Here is a 12,815-nt window from a genome sequence, read left to right as displayed (position 1 = left end):
TGTCTACACTCTGGAATCAGATCCGATAGAAGGCAGAATTCTGCCCCTGCTACTTACCATCTAGGTGACATAAGTCTCCATTTCCTCTTCTGCAAAATGAAGATAATGTTACTTGGATTGAAAGGTGTTTGTGGGGACAGAGATAATGTCTGTAAAGTGCTTGGCACTTAGTACATTTTCAATAAATGGCAGCTATTACGATTTTTCTTTCTGTCTTCCTTTTTCTATCTCTACCACATTGGTTCCCTACTTTGTTTTTTGCTATCTTTAATATTACTAAAATTGCTTATGCCATTCAAACACACACACACACATACACACACATCTATCTATTATCTATCTATCTATCTATCATCTATCTATCTATCTATCATCTATCATCTATCTATCAATCATCTATCTATCATCTATCTATCTATCATCTATCTATCTATCATCTATCTATCTATATCTTAGCATTAAGATACCTTGACAGACGAAGAAAAGAGTAAGATTTTTCATCTCGGTATGATCATCTGCTTTAAGGAAACGCATATACTGAATATTTTTAGGTTTGGGTGCTGCTTATATTTTGCCTTAGAATACATAAAGTTTGAGGATGTTTTGCACAGGTCAGGATGACGTGGCTGGCATTCCAATGTCTTGATTACCAGGCTTCACTATATCTGTCTCTTTAAGTAAGATAAAGAGTTGAGCCAATAATAATCAGGATCTCACTTCTCTGACAGAGGGATTTAAGGACTGAGAGAATGATGTCTTTACTTCTACTTCTGTTTTAACAATGTTTGAGGAGAGAGAAGTGTGGGGACCAGGTCCTATTTTGATGCAAGGCAGTGGCATGAAAAAGTTAAGCCCCCAATCAAGGATGAGAGCTGCTTTGGGACACATTTCCCTTGTTCAGAATGGACTCTTTTGACTTTCCCCAGGACAAGCAAATGGAGCGGTCTGCCCAGTAACTGTTAAGTCATGGACTAACAGCGAGCATGTATAGTGGCGTATCTACTGTCCATCATATTTACTTTTGGGGAATGCTGAGTCTGAGAGACTGCACTTCCTTGGGTGCAGCAGTGGGGCAACAGGTGAAGCATGCACAGTGGCCCTTACTTCTTCTTTGCTTGCGGCACCGAGTAAGTGGAGCAATTTCTTTGTCAAAGTGCCTGGTGTAATGGAATGCGCTGTTTAATTGGTCAATATGAGTGGGCCTAGGAAGCCTGAAAAAAGATATTTTGGCTAGGCACAGTGGCTCATGCCTGTAATCTCTGCACTTTGGGAGGCACAGGTGGGAAGGTTGCTTGAGAACAGGAGTTTGAGACCAGCTTGGGCAACATAGTGAGACCCTGTCTCTACAAAAAGTTAAAAATGAATTAGCTGGGCATGGTGGTGTATATTGCTGGTTGTCTCAGCTACTCAGGAGGCTGAGGTGGGAGGATCACTTGAGCCCAAGGGGTTGAGGCTGCCATGAGCCATGATCATGCCACTGCACTCCAGCCTGGGTGACAAAGCAAGATCCTATCTCTAAAATAACAATAAAAAATAAAGAATTTTTATTACTGAATTTTCAAGTATACACAAGATTAGAGAGAATAGTACAGATGAACCCATGAACCCACCACACAATGTCGGAAGACTTCCAACATGTTGCCAATTTTGTTTCATCTTTTGCCATATCACTTTTCTTTCCTTGCCTCACTTGTTACCACAGTATTCTAAAGCAAAGATCAGAGAAGAAATTCTCTAAGTGCTTCTGCAGGTATCTCTAAAAGATAAGGACATTAAAAAAAAACCCATAATCACAATCCCATTCATACCTAACAAAACTAGTAGTAATCCTTAATATCGCCTAATATCTATTTCAAGTTCAGATTTGCCTGATTACCTCAAACCCTGTGAGTTTGTTCAAATCAGAATCCAATCAAAGCCTATACATTGCACTTGATTGTTAGTTCTTATAAAATGCTTTAATTACAGCAGTTCTTCCTTCCCCTCCCCCTATTTTAATGCCATTTAGTTTTTGAAGAAATTAGATTATTTCTTCTTTGGAATCAGGGATGACTTCAGATGAGCTATTTTTTTCAGGCCATAAGATTTTTGGCTAGCTTGGAGGTCATGTGGAACAATGTAATAGAAGTGTGTCTGTGAACATGTTAATGTCTTCCATCATGGTGAGATCAGATGATTGCGTGATTGATGGGACGTGGGAGAACAGCTTCAGGCACGAGATATGGAGTTGAGAATCACTGCTTAAAGGGAATTTCTTATGCAGAGAAACTTAAAATGACAGTCTGGCAAGACAGCTGCCTTGTGAATGATCTCACTGATCACACTTCTGTTCTTTTAAGAATCCCTCCCTGGCCTACTGGTGGTATGGTTTTTGAGCCTAGTCTTCACACCATTTTGCGTGTACTGACTCTACTATCCCCCAGCAGCTGTGGCTGGTTTTTGTTGGTAATGCACCGTCTTTCCCATGTAAGACTATCTTGGCATTTCTAATGAGCGTTTTGGGGGTGATTATTCACATACCTACTATGTGCTCTGTGGAAGAACAGGTGTGTGGTGATGCCGTTTGAAAAGTCTCTACTTTCTATTCCAAATTCAAACACACTAAGTCTCCATGGTTTTTAAAAGCTACTTAGCTGATTCTTTAGGCTTTGAAGCCACACGATCCTGGTAGGAACTGAAAAACAGAAATGAATTCTTTCTTAACTTGACCTCTGGGTTACTCCCAGCATTGTGCCATTGTTGGGCCTAAGTAGTTAGGAAAGGGGTTAGAAATGCGGCATAAAGCAGTGCTCTGGCTTCCCGCACAGCCCATGACCACGTGGACTGTGCAATATCTCCTGAACCTACTTCATGATTTTCCACCACCGCGTGCTGCTTTCTCTTTTAGAAATGTGCTCCTTCTTTGTCTCTTTGAAATCTCTTCAAGGTTCTGTCAAGGTGACAGCTCCTTCATGAGGCCTGTCCTGAGCTCCCCAACCAGGTGTGCTTTTCTCTCCTCTGAACTTTCAAAGTGCTGACATTCAACGGACCCGCTGGGAATAGAACTTGTGCGGAGCCCCCTGTCACTTGTCCTCTTTCATCTAAGCCCCACTCAAGCTTGTGGCTGGGTATCCAACTCACGAAAAAGGGACATGTCACCAACTAGCCAATAAAGAAGCAAAACCAACCTGGAATAACAGTATGTAACGATAAGTACTTGGTGAATTTTTCTTACCTATGCCTTGTTTGTGAGTGGAAATTTGAGTTCAGTTCAGTACAGTTGTTTAACTTTTTTTTCTTTTGAGACAGAGTTTCACTCTTGTTGCCCAGGCTGGAGTGCAATGGTGGGATCTCAGCTCAGTCCAACCTCTGCCTCCCGGTTCAAATGATTCTCCTGCCTCAGCCTCCAGAGTAGCTGGGATTACAGGCACACACCACCATGCCTGGCTATTTTTTGTATTTTTTTTTTAGTACAGACAGGGTTTCACCATGTTGGCCAGGCTGGTCTTGAACTCCTGACCTCAGGTGGTCTGCCCGCCTCGGCCTCTCAAAGTGCTGAAATTACAGACGTGAGCCACCACACTCAGCCAACTTTTTTATTTTTAATGTTTGCTATGAGCTAAAGATAATGTGAGATACTGAGAATACAAAGAATAATAATAACTGTAATGTTAACAATGATTATGGCACATCACACCATGTTCTAAGCACTTTACAGCTATTATTATTCACTTAATCCTTAGAACAATGCTATAAAGTTGATGCTATTATTATCTCTATGTTTTTCTCCCAAAAATAGAGGCATTGAGAGGTTAAACAAGTTGCCCAGGTTACACAAGCTGTAAGTAACACAGCTGAGATTTGAACTAAAGCAGTCTTGCTCCAAGAGAAATAAGACATAGTCCTTTAGGCTTCAACTGCTTATAGTCTGAGGGTTCTAACCAAAAGGGCAGTATGGTTCTTTTTCAATCTCAGAATCCCAGACACATTTCACAGACCTGGATGTTAACACCAATGGAGTTCAGTGTAAGCATTGGGTTACCGGACTGTTGGACAAGGCCACAGCTGAGACAAGTGTTGAGAAGTTGTTGTCTTAGCATGCCTCAGGAAGAGAGGCAGTTGTCAAGAAGGGCTGGCCTGGGCTCCCCATTAAACTGTGAATCCTTATGCAGAGGGCATTGTCCATCAGGTGGGACTGGGAGCACCACTGCATAAGGAGGCTGGTCCTTCCCTTGGGAATTTTCCCTTTGTTCTGCTTCATCATCCTCAGTGAATGTAAGTGCACAGTGCCATTTTGTGGTATAGACTCACTGCACTGCCTATTAAGAACTGCTCTGAGGAGACCCCAATGTATAAATAACCATTTGGATATTTCCTTAGAATTTCCTTCCAAAGTAACTGATCATGCTGCAGTGATGAAACAGTGCTGAACTGATGCCATGTGGAACTGGAGCCAAATGCTAGGACGGCATAGCAATCTCCACAAACATTTCTCTGGGGATTTACGAATGTTCAGAGTAACTCTCCATCTTAAATACTGTGTTTTTTAGCCAAATGGTTTTTCTGAGAAAGAAGAGGCTTTAAGAGCTTCTCTGGAGATAAATGAGCATCATCTGCTCTAGGGAGAAATGGTTCCAAAGCTCTGGCATAAATCTGGGAAGTTGTTGCCTTAGAAACAACTAATGTTGTGTAACTCTCTTCCCTGGACAACCATTTAGGGTCTCTATAATTTGCTCACTTCTACCCACAGTTTCTAAACCTTTAACCCCAGGTGAGAATTCTTAATCTCTTTCCCCAATGAGGACTGTAACAAACAACCTTTCTTATCTCCCTAGAGATTAAGCACTTGGTGGGGACTGATCCTCTTCTTCTTATGTGAGATTCTGTTGAGATGGCACAGAGAAGATAAGTCATGGCAGAACCACTTGGGGTTCCGTGATATTTGTCCTGCTTTGCCCATGACTCAGGAGTTTCCTGGGCTGCAGGATTTTCAGTGCTAAAGCCAGAATGGTTGCTTCCCTCAGTAGGGACATGGACAGCTCTCCAGGAGAGGATTCTGAGCTCCATGACTTCTGGCCTCTAGACAGCTCAGTGTTCCTCCCCCAGCCTCATCTGTAGAGGACAATTCAGAGCACAGTCCCTGTTGAATCATCCAGTGATTGTTCTTTCAAAGAAAGATTCCCCCACAGCAGACAGAGTTACATTAGAGAAACTGTTGGAAATATTACACACAGCCAGATTCAGTTCAGCTCATTCAGTTTTACTCAATGTATCAAGCCTACGTGACATTTCTATAAACACACGGCACTGAATTAGAGGCTGGGGATACGAAGATGGACAAAGCATAGTCCTGTTCACTAGGGGCTCTGAGTCTAATGGGAGAGATGAAAATGTAAAAAAAGGAGCACTTTTCAATATGAGGGATGCTGGAATAGAAGTGGCAGACAAGGTGTGGGGAATGAACATTAATAGGGTAGTTAATTACTTGAGGTCAAGAAAGGCATTACAGAAAATTGATGCTTCAGTGGAGAGTTTGAAAATGAATTGGTGTTTGCCCACTGGACAGAGGGGAAGAGCACTTCTGGCAAAGCTAAGAACACAGAACAAAAGCACAGAGACAAAAAATGATCTGGTCAAGCAGAAACTTTCTGGTATATTTAGGGAACAACAGGTATGGTCTGAATATAGAGTTTGAGATAGAAGGAATGGTAGGAGAGGAGGATGGAGGCAAGGGGCATGAGAGAGAGGCCATGAATGGCATTGTATGAAATTGTAGAAATAGCCGTTGGCCACCTACCCAACACTTTTTCCCACTTTGTTAATTCTGTTCATGTGATCCACCCCCACACAGTTGTAGACTTCTTTAAGCCAATCACAGTGATCTAATTTCTCTTGTCAGTGGCTTAAGATTTGTGCAGAGGCAAAAGAGATGCAAAGAGATGTGTGTCTGTTGAGAGTCCTGTAGGAAAAGATGCTCTATTCTCCTGCTAGAAGTTGTCATGTTTGCATGTGAGGCAGCCATCTTGTGATCACCAGGATGGCTGGCTCGAAGACAAGCTGACTTGCTGAGAGTGATAGAGCAGAAAGATGAAAAGCTGCTGGGGCCTTGGAGTCACTTTCCCTTAGGACCGTTTGTTATGTGAAATAAAATGTTTCCTCATTGTTTCATCCATTTTGAATAGAGATTTCTGTTAAAGAAGGTTGAAAACACTTAATTAGATGGCACGATGTGTTGCAAAGTTGAGACTTCAGGTGACAGGAGAAAAGGAGTAATGTTGCATGAGTTTCGTTATAGGACATTCACTCTTATTTGTTAGTAGCCTTGTTTCTTGCATTTGAATTTTAGATGCAGAAACTCATTCATTCATTCACCTAGACTTTTTTTGGACTTTATATTATATTAAGCACCATCTTAGATGCTGAAGATGCACTGTCGAATAAGATAGGATACCTCTTCTTAGGGGACTTGCAGTTTCTTAGCGGAGACAAGTAAGTAAATCAATTTCACTGTAGCAGGTGAAGCTGTGGCAGGTGCTTTTGTAAAGTTACCCCCAGGGTACTGTAGTCGTGCTATAGGGCCTCCTAAGTCAGTCTTATAAATTGTGGAACATTTATCAAGGAGGTGTGATTGGACTGGACCAGTTGAAGACTCCTAAAGCAGTAGCTAGTCATCCGGAGAACTCCCTCTGGGCCTGTGCACCCTCCCATCCTTGACTTACTTGTTTCGGCTGTGGTTCCTCTGACTTTAACTCATTTCTGGATGCTGGAGACCTGTTTCTGTGCTCATCTGGTCTCAGCTCTGCTAGATTTAGTTTCTTGCTTTGGTCTCTTGGATTGACTAGTTCATCTATTCTGACTTGCCTTTTCATTGATTCTAGCTTCTGGGATCTTTCTGGGCAGGTGTTCATCTGGTTTTGATTTCACAGATTTGGGCTTTTTGCTGTCTATTTTTAGACTAATCTTTATTCAGGAATTACCTGCTGAACACTTCTAGCCTGTCTGGGTTCTCCACACCTTGCCTTTCAATGGTCTATACATGGCATTAGTTGTCAGGGCACATAGGTTCAGCGTACTAATAATGAGTGTGGGTCACAGTCATGTAGTCATTTTGGGATTGATGTAGAAGGTCAGATTGGTTCAGAGGACTTTGGAGTAGGTAAAAATTAAACAGAAAATAATTGCCATCTTCCTTCTTGGCATCTTTGTTTTTAGGGGGTTTTGGGGGTCTCAAGACTTTTCAAACCTCCAAAGAAGCTATATATGCATAACAGGATAACTTCCCATTTACTACAATTGTTTGCATTATGAATGATGTTGTTTAGTGTGGGGACAGTATTAACGACCTTTTAACATTACATTATGTAAAAAGCCTTTCTCTAGAAGTTAAAAGCTAAAGAATTGTCTGGGGCTCATGCAGCCTTCCTGAGAATTGATTATGTGAAGTATCCCCTGAGGGGTAAGGAATGTGAGAAGGTAGGTGGCTTTTCTGAGGGCCCCTTACAGTTTTAAAATAGCTTAATGTTTACCCTCTAGGATCACAGAGCTTGGAGTTCAGTAGGTAGTGCCAGGTTTGGTGGCTTATGCCTGTAATCCCAGCACTTTGGGAGGCTGAGGCAGGAAGATTGCCTGAGGCCAGGAGTTCAAGACCAGCCTGGGCAACATAGTGAGACCCCATCTCTTAAAAAAAAAATTAGCCAGGTATGGTGACACACACTTGTAGTCTCAGCTACTTGGGAGGCAAGAGGATCTACCTGAGGCAAGAGGATCTCTTGGGACCAGGAGCTCAAGGCTTCAGGGAGCTATGATCGTGCCACTGCACTCTGGCACTCCAGCCTGGGTGACAGAGTGAGACTCTGTCTTTAAAAAAAGAAAGTCAGTAGGTAGAAAGGTTTAAGGAAAAAGAAGACATAAGAGGTGCATAATATGTGTTTGCTACTTTTTAAAAATTAGAGATGCCAAATATTAAGCTTCTCTCAATTACTATATATATTTTCAAAAAGAATAACTCTACTGAGCTTATGAAAACAATATAGCTCATTATAAAGAAGTCAAGCAGCAAAGACAGGTACAAAGAAGAAAGAAAAAAAGTCACTCCGTATCCCACTATACAGAAATAACCATCATTAACAAAGGGCAATATCATCCTATGTATCTCTCTCTATAGAAATACAGACAGGAAAAAAAATACAGAAAAACTGAATTTGGAATATTATGTAACACAATTTAAAATAAAAAAATTAACTGTACTTAATTTAAAAATCCTAAAAAGTGAAATAAAGCAAATTTTTCATTTTAAGTACAAGAAATATTAATTCCCAAAATATTTTCTAAAGTTTAAAAAATCAGATATAAAAGAATACTAAAAGATTGGTGTCATTATACTTTTTAACTTCATGTGCCAAGTGTAGGCAGTATTTATTAACTAAATATTAAGAAAAACTGGGAAAACTGCTATATTACTATTTTTATGCGATTCACCTCTATATAATCTTTATTTGGTGTTTATAACCATTACAAAGTATTACGACAATTATTTTGCCTTGTTTTATATGTAAATGAATTCAGTGCTCATAACCAGCCCTTTTCCCATGGCCTCTCTATTTTTGAGATTTTCATTTGATCGGCATAATCATGATTGCATTTCTTTAATGAGTAGGATGCTCCCGCGAAGAATGGCTGTGGTTCTTTGTTTGCTTCTTCCCCTCAGAACTCTGGAGACTGCTTGACTCTGTATCACTAATTTCTCTAGTGATATGTGCTCTTCATCTGCATTCCTTCTTCATTTTTGAAGTAGCTGTACCTCAGCTTTGAAAATTGCTAATGATTAATATTTATCTTATGAAATATTAATCATGGAGTACCTACCTGATGCTAGTGGGTATCAGGCTACCTACCAGGTAGAAGTATTAGGTAGATTGGTGACTGATTCGGAGCAGTCATCAATTTGTTAGTTCTCTTGCCTGGGTGATGTGGGAGGATCCCCACTCAACTCAGTTCTAGGAGCAGCTGTTACTCACTCAAAAGTCCCACATGTCACAGTCTCAACGTGTTGAAATCTGTTACTGCCTTCTCTCCCTTCTTTACCCAGCTTTCCATCTGTTGGTCTCTTTTAGGTAGGATGAGAAGTCCCACTCAACATGGTTTCTCCTGGCCCCATTTGTAACTCTGCAAGGTCAATCTGCACCTCTAAAGGGCTATTTGCTTCTTGTGGCTTACCACATCTATCCATCTTATGCTTGCAAACATAGTTGTATTTGGCTTGGCCTCTATGATGGACCTGCACAATATTTCAACAAGCAGATGATTGCCTTATTTTCTAATGGTTAAGAATCAGGAGATATTGCACACAAAAATATGAGTTTCTGGCTTCTCTTGAAATATCAATGACTTGATGATACTGGGACCACATTCCCACAGCCATCTAGAGGTAGGAGGCCCTGTTCTGAAATGCCACAATCCCCACATTCCCTGTTTCTCTTTGACATAGCCTGTGTCAGCCACTTACGTTAGATGCCTGGCAGCTGTAAGATTTGAATGTGTAACCACTTTTTAAGCAAAACATCTTGCAATTGAACTTTTTAGGTATAGGGTGATAGCTTATTGGATAAACCTTTGGAGTGATTATTTATGGAGCACCTGTTAGGTATCTGACACTGTGTCAGATGCTAGAGATATAAGACAACAAGATGTAGTTGCTGCTGCTAAGGAGTTCCATCTAGTTTGGGAAATAAACAGCCAACAGATAGAAATTGTATCTTTTGACATGTGCCTCTGATATGTATATAAACAATAAGAGATAGCATCTGTCAAGGAGTTTATGAAAAATACAATTAGTCCTAAAGCACGTTTTAGGAAGAAAAGAGTGATCCCATCTTGGGGCCTTCAGGGCAAAGTATTTCAGCTGATTCTTAATGGTTTGGCAAGCTTTTAATTGGCAGGTGGGTGAAAATTGAATAGCCCAGAGGAGACAAGGCTGTAAGCAAACCAGAGCACAGAAATGAACAAGAAAGGAGAGAACTTGGGCACTTCAAGTCTTGCTGCTAGCGGGAACTGAGGCTTCATTTTTGGCAGTTGGGAAAGATATGGCTTGAAAGGTAAGTTAGGGTGAGATGGGTAATGCTAAGATTTGAGTTTTATCCTTCGTACAGTGAGAAGTGACCTCAGGATGCAATGAGGGAATGACATGATCAAAGAAAGGTTTTTGGTGGATTAGATATTCTACTCAAGCAGGATGAATTAAAAGGAGAGAGATGCAAAGAAACTAAAATTTATGGACTACTCGTTATATACAAAGAACTGTGATGTTAAAAAAAAAAACCTGGATGCTTATGGGATTTTCTCCCCTAATACCTGAATTTTAAGGAATGCAAACAAGATATGTCTTGATGTGTGTATCAATGTATTCATTATATGATACTTGGTGAACCCTTTCAAACTGAAGACTCATGTCTTTTTTAGTCCAGGAATGACTTTATTTCTTTGATTATTGATCTTTTGAATACTTTGATCTCTCTTTCTGGAATTCTTGTTACACATAAGTACTAGATCATCTGGATCATTCCCCATGTGTTTCTCATTTATTTAATACTTTATCACCTTTATCTCTTACACTCTAAGTTATGGGGAAACTTCTTGAACTTGTGCTGTAATTAAATATTCAGTTTTAATACATAATCCATTTGCTATGCACTGCACTTATTGCATTCTAAAAGTTATCTGTCATTTTTAACCATTAATAAATATTTTCTGATCTCAAAAAATAAAATGGCATTATAAATGATATTTTAAAAAATGCTCTATGAAGTTATCTCACTGAAATCCTTAGGAATGTACCTATAGGAGGCATTTTTATTTCTATTTTAAAGAAAAAAAGCTAAGGTTCAAAAAGTTTCTGAGTCTTGCCCAAAGTCTCAAATCTAGTATGTGAAAGTGTCTGGAATAGCTTTCCTGACTGTCTGACTTCAAAAACCATGGTTTGACCCCTTCCTCTGTATCATGAGGAAGGACTGGCATTACAGAGAGCTCATAATAATTATTATGCTTATATCACATGGGCCAAGATACTAAAGAGATAAAAATGCACATTTATTCAGGGTCCAGTCTCTATCCTTCTGGCCTTCTGAATTTTGGAGAGAATTTGGTAGGGTTGGAGAAGGCTCTAAAGCATATCCTTTAATCCTCAACTGATCTATTAGCTCCAGACCAGAACAGCTGAAACAAAGACTCTGAAAATGAATATTTTACTAGTAAATTTTTATATTTTATTTCTTCTTATCCAAAGAGAGTCTTTTAAGCTCTAAAGGGAAGGAAGAAAAGGTGGGCAAGTCATGACGAGGGTAATGAGACTCTCCTCCTCCAAATTGTTCAGAACACTTTAGCCACTTGCTTTGCCTAGAATCGCCATGCTGGCAGAGACCAGTAAGGACAAAAGCAATGGTTTTTGGAGTAGTCTGGCACAGTGGGCCTTCTTCTCACCTCCCTGCAGGTGTGTGCGTGTGTGTGTTTGTGTGTGTGTGCGTATACTAATGCCACACTGACACAGCTGTTAGAATAAGCTCAAAGTTTTCTTATCTTAATCTCCAGGATTTTTTTCTCTCTAGTTCCAGGTAAGCTTTCCTAACCTTTTCTTAAAGTAATATATATACATATAAAATCTGGAGATACAAATATTCACTTAAGTGATTTAGAAATACTTTTAAACAGTTCCATAGAAAAACCATGAGAAAGAGAGTTTAAAAAGCTAGCTCAAATTTCTCTTTTAGAAAGAGAATTTTGATTTGATTTTTTACAAGTTTTATGTGTCTAGGAAGGAGAGAGGAAAAAGCCCTAGAGGGTATGCTAGCTAGTAAATTGTGGCACAGGTCTAGGATTTCCCTGGTTCCACTTATGCACAACCCCCATTCCACTTCTTCAGAGGCTCCTGATCAGCTAGAGGTGGACCTGGGTCACCAGCAGCCTCAGGAGCCATTTCCTCTTCCTTTGTATTTCATCTTATTTAGTGCAAAGATAAAGGCCACAGCAACAATGTATGGGAGGTAAGGCTGAAGACGTCTTTCCAGCTTCTTCTTTAGTATACCTGGACTTGTCAACATCTAGCTGATGTTGAAACTATGTATGAAAATATGAAATATGAGATACGAAAACTAGACAGGAAGTGCCCAGATACTGGAGGCACCGCTGATGCTTCATCTACAGGAAAGAGTCTGAAGAGGCACATAGACACCCAGAATAGACTGGTTGTGTGCTGTTTCAGGCAAAGATAAATGCATGCTAGAAATGAGTTCTATAGAAGGAATAACTTTTCTAACAACGACAAAATGGGCTACTGTAAAGGTAGTGAGCTCCCTAACATCAGAAATGCTCAAATGTATGCACAAGGTGACCTACATCACAGATTCTGTGATCTTCTGATTTACTAGAGTCTTGCAAGTGACTTACTTAAACAAGTCCATGTATAGCTGCCAGCTATGGTTGATGCCTCTTTCCTTTCCTAACAGTCTCTTCAACCCAATCTAAGCTGGCTTCCATTCCAGCAACCTCATGGAGATTGCTTCTGTCAAGGCCACCAGCAACTCTCACTCACCAAACCCCAATCTTCTCTGTCTCTAACATATTTCACTTTTCAGAAGCATTTAGCACAATGGCAACTCCTACTTTCTGGAAACAGATTCTGCTGCTGGCTGCCATGACCTCATATTCACCCAGTGGTTTCATTCCTACCTCACTGACATTCGTATCAGTCTCGTTTGCTAATTATTCATCTTCTCCTCAACATCTAAATGTTGACATGCCCCAGGGCTCCCCTTAGAATTCCCTTTTCTTCTCTGTTTGTGTTG

Source organism: Symphalangus syndactylus, chromosome 15, assembly GCF_028878055.3.
Source record: "Symphalangus syndactylus isolate Jambi chromosome 15, NHGRI_mSymSyn1-v2.1_pri, whole genome shotgun sequence".
Classification (NCBI taxonomy): domain Eukaryota; kingdom Metazoa; phylum Chordata; class Mammalia; order Primates; family Hylobatidae; genus Symphalangus; species Symphalangus syndactylus.
Note: the sequence above shows the minus strand (reverse complement) of the source record.